We start from the raw sequence: 5213 nt of genomic DNA, 5'->3' as shown, positions 1-5213 counted from the left end.
GCTAATATCTTTGTAAAAAGGTTTTTTGACTGAGAAGTTGGGCTGTACACATGAGAAAGTAACATTAGATAAGATAATGTACCGCTGTAACACAGGAGGTATTACTGCTGAAAATGGGCCTCTGTGCACCTGTGTAGATATTCCATACAAACTCATTCATGATTTATGATCAATGTTACTGTTAAACATTTACATTTCTTGACATAATTAGGAGCGACTAAACATCAAATCAAATTTGACTGTATTTAGAAAACAAGACGTTTCCGATTCTCCTCAAACTTTTGAGCTGTATGGTTTTTGATGACAGCAGATGGTATCAGAGTATCAGGACAGGGAGAGACTGTTAAACAGTTATGAGCTGTTCTGCTGCAGAGAAAGTGGAGTCGGTCGTCCTTGAAATGCTACCAGGATAGGCAGCTGGCAGGATGAATGATGCTCTGCCTCTGTGCTCAAGTGCAGACATAGGCTTTAAGCAACCATGAGCCACTAATAAGAGAAAATTTATCAACACACAATAAAGTGGACTTGTTAGGGAGAGTTTACCTTTAGCGTTGGAATAGCTCAACTCAATATTTGTTAACAAATACGCTTTAAAAATTCACTCTTTGTTATAAACTGGTGACAAAATCCTGATCAGACACAGTTACATACATGCATACAATACACACTACTGCTCAAAAGTTTGGGGTCAGTCAGAAAAGTTCTTGATTTTAATGTCAAATTTACTTTTATTGTTGAAGTTTATCAGTAACATTTTTTCACAGATAGTTTTGATCAAATCATTCATTGTAAATGACTTCTGATGTTTAAGGAAATATCTACACAGCTATGCAGAAACCCACTTTTACTAACAATCACTCCTGTATATTGTAATCTTAGATTGTGATTCTTTATCCAAGTTTATCAGATCAGATGGATAATATATGAGTAGAAAAACCTTTCTACAAAGAATAAGCCATTCCAGATGAAAATAGCAGAGCTCAGGTTTTCTGCAATTGCATTTCAGAAACTGAAAAACATTGTTGTCATCAAAGGAAGCATTACATTTAGAAAGTTTGGGGTCCTGAGCAATGACTTTTTGGGTTCAAGTGGATGAAAACCTGTTGGAGTGTGTGCTAATGTCTATAGAAAAAGGTTTTATACAACTGGATGTGTCACTCTTTTTTCAGGACAGAGCAAATTTGATCTAATCATATTAGAAATGTTGTGTTTCACACACAGATGTGGCTATATTTACTATTTTTGGAACGAGTATAATATTTTGTAGAAGGATAAGGGTTTTTATGTATGAAACTTGGAACACAAACTGAAGATTTCTTACACTGTGGTGTGTAACTCCCTTTGAACAAAAGTGCAAACTGGGTCCAGTTATGTATTGGTGCATGCTCAATCATCCAGGTAACTAAATCCCAAAAGGTTGATTCTGTTAGATAAGAAAAGATAAGATAAGATAAGATAAGATAAGATAAGATAAGATAAGATAAGATAAGATAAGATAAGATAAGATAAGATAAGATAAGATAAGATAAGATAAGATAAGATAAGAAAGGATAAGACTTTATTGATCCCACAGCGGTGAAATTTTGCGTTACCTCAGCTCAGGTACAGATAGCAGAAGGAAAATACAAGAAATACAAATAAATACAAACAAATATAAAATAAGTAAGATAATACACTATATACACAGAGTTTATCTGGACGCAGCATTTTCAGTGTCATCCAAGTGACTTCTTCGGCCTGAGTGACTGAAGAAGTCACTTGGATGAGTGACGAAACGTTTCTCCCATTGGAAACGCTACATCCAGATGGGTCCAGTTAGATTAGGAAGAGAAAATCTGATGATTCAGACACTATTGATGCAAAACTGATTCTTTCTTTCATCACTGTAGTTGTTTTAATCTGTGCTAATATCTTTGTAAAAAGGTTTTTTGACTGAGAAGTTGGGCTGTACACATGAGAAAGTAACATTAGATAAGATAATGTACCGCTGTAACACAGGAGGTATTACTGCTGAAAATGGGCCTCTGTGCACCTGTGTAGATATTCCATACAAACTCATTCATGATTTATGATCAATGTTACTGTTAAACATTTACATTTCTTGACATAATTAGGAGCGACTAAACATCAAATCAAATTTGACTGTATTTAGAAAACAAGACGTTTCCGATTCTCCTCAAACTTTTGAGCTGTATGGTTTTTGATGACAGCAGATGGTATCAGAGTATCAGGACAGGGAGAGACTGTTAAACAGTCATGAGCTGTTCTGCTGCAGAGAAAGTGGAGTCGGTCGTCCTTGAAATGCTACCAGGATAGGCAGCTGGCAGGATGAATGATGCTCTGCCTCTGTGCTCAAGTGCAGACATAGGCTTTAAGCAACCATGAGCCACTAATAAGAGAAAATTTATCAACACACAATAAAGTGGACTTGTTAGGGAGAGTTTACCTTTAGCGTTGGAATAGCTCAACTCAATATTTGTTAACAAATACGCTTTAAAAATTCACTCTTTGTTATAAACTGGTGACAAAATCCTGATCAGACACAGTTACATACATGCATACAATACACACTACTGCTCAAAAGTTTGGGGTCAGTCAGAAAAGTTCTTGATTTTAATGTCAAATTTACTTTTATTGTTGAAGTTTATCAGTAACATTTTTTCACAGATAGTTTTGATCAAATCATTCATTGTAAATGACTTCTGATGTTTAAGGAAATATCTACACAGCTATGCAGAAACCCACTTTTACTAACAATCACTCCTGTATATTGTAATCTTAGATTGTGATTCTTTATCCAAGTTTATCAGATCAGATGGATAATATATGAGTAGAAAAACCTTTCTACAAAGAATAAGCCATTCCAGATGAAAATAGCAGAGCTCAGGTTTTCTGCAATTGCATTTCAGAAACTGAAAAACATTGTTGTTATCAAAGGAAGCATTACATTTAGAAAGTTTGGGGTCCTGAGCAATGACTTTTTGGGTTCAAGTGGATGAAAACCTGTTGGAGTGTGTGCTAATGTCTATAGAAAAAGGTTTTATACAACTGGATGTGTCACTCTTTTTTCAGGACAGAGCAAATTTGATCTAATCATATTAGAAATGTTGTGTTTCACACACAGATGTTGCTACATTTACTATTTGTTCACAATCTGTGTCTGGTGATTCAGGGCTTGTGTGTGTATTTTTTTTTCTCGCGCTGACAATCCTCACAGGTCCTCTGGCCCAAGATTCTTGATTGTATTGTCTTCTGTTTATAATGTTGGTTGTGTTCTCTCCCTTTTCTTCCATCTCCCTGCCTGTGGTTATGTGAGCTCATGGAAGTTTTGGGTTGCCGGAGGGATCGTAAGTCCCTAAGTGTTCCCGCACTGGATGCTGCCACACCAGCCGTCGCTAGCTTCAGCTGAGGGCCGCTTTTGGTGCGCACTATTTTACTGTAGACTAATGTGCATGAAAGGCCTCGCTTCAGTGTATTGCCCTTTCATTGTGTGTATCTGTTTGTGTCTTTCCAGGAGCTGGAAGCAGAGCACGTTTTCTCATGGGAGTGGAGTCATGGTGTGGGAAGAAGAGTGCCTGGAGTTGCCTTTTCACCTTTTGGACATTCTGTACTGCATTTTGTCACTCACCTAAGTGACTTCTTCAAAATCAGTGACTCCTCAATTGGACTATTCTGAATAAAAAAGGGTTTGTTATGCTGCTAGATGAGTTTTTATAGTTTAAATCCAATTCATCATCTATCATGATGTCCCAACGTTTCTGTTGATAGTATTACTTTAATAGCATCAGAGGATTGTCTTGTAGGTGAGACCAGCATCACTGAATAGTATTTCAAGTTTAAAAACTTTTTTTTAATGTAAAATGAAACAAAACTAAGTCTTTTGTAAATGTATTTGGATCCAAATAAAATATATCTGTGCAAATAAAATCTATTTTTGTGGAACTTTATTTTGTGAGAAGATCGTATCTGAAGCATACCTGCTAGGTCAATGAATAATGAAAATAACTTTAGTTGCTGTCTTTATGTTAGTAACAGTGCAGAAATTTGATTGCGCTGAATGGTTTGATTCTGCCTTCACAGCTAATGTTTTTATCTTGAACTATAAAAAGAACAGAGATCATCCTTCAGTTGAGATGCTCTTTTTCTAGTCATGTGGCTGAGTCACATCACTTGTGTCAGTATGATCAGAACAATGGTCACCTGATTCATGAGTATGTGCCAGTTCGAGTCAAAACGCTAATCTGAATCAAAGTGAATGTCGTGGCTCATCTTTTGAAAAATAAAGTAAAGTCAGCAAACCAAATAAGAATTTTCTTTTAGATTCCAAATCTACAAGTCCAAAAGACCCGTGACTTAAAAGAAAGAAACACACTGCCTTTCATACTACACTAAAGTAGTTAAGTAATAGATAAAAACTGAAAGGACAGAAAAGTTCCTGTTTTTCACTGTACTAGAGATACACTCGGGGGTCGAGGGTCATTTCCAGGTGTCCAAAACTCAATTTATTTTCAAAAGTGGTTGAAAATTCAGTCAATTCTAGTGATTTTATTTGAACACAGACGTACTGACACCATAAACGTGGATTAAGAAAAGAGAGTCCTATGTAATAATATATGTTAATATGATTAACTCTACTTAACAGTCAAATTTGTTCTGCCTGAAGACGATAAAAAACTACATCCCTGCTTTCATTCTGAAACTGTTCTGAGAATACTTAATGCTGGTAATGTTTTCTGTGGCAAGTTTTCAATTTTCCCTAAGTGTCATTTCTGATAGTGTAAAGTTTGTCAAAAATGACTCCATACAAGGTGTAGGGTCACTGGAGGTTATCTGAGCTGACCACACCCCAGACACTTTGCCAGTCCATCACAGAGCTAACATGGAGAGTCAGACAAGCGTTCACCTTTGGCCAATTTAGAATAACCAGCTAATCTAATTAGCATGTCTTTGGACTGCGTGAGTAGGCTTTCTGCCTTGCACGGAGTGGACAGTCAAACAAACAAAGCATAAATCAGTTTTGATGGATCAGAATGGATCAGTGTTGTCTTGTCCCCAGTCAATTCATACTGCAGGTTTTGTGCACCCCGCTAACTCTGATAGGCTGGTTTTCATTATCTTTCGTTATGAAACGCGGACGAGCTCAGACTGGCTCCTCCCACCTAGTCTAGCAGCGGAGCTCCGAGACGTATCCTGATTGGTCCATTTCCAAGAAT

This window comes from Rhamphochromis longiceps, linkage group LG7, assembly GCF_057381845.1.
Source record: "Rhamphochromis longiceps isolate RC_006_pf linkage group LG7, R_longiceps_female_GT1.1, whole genome shotgun sequence".
Lineage (NCBI taxonomy): Eukaryota > Metazoa > Chordata > Actinopteri > Cichliformes > Cichlidae > Rhamphochromis > Rhamphochromis longiceps.
This window is presented reverse-complemented; position numbering follows the sequence as displayed.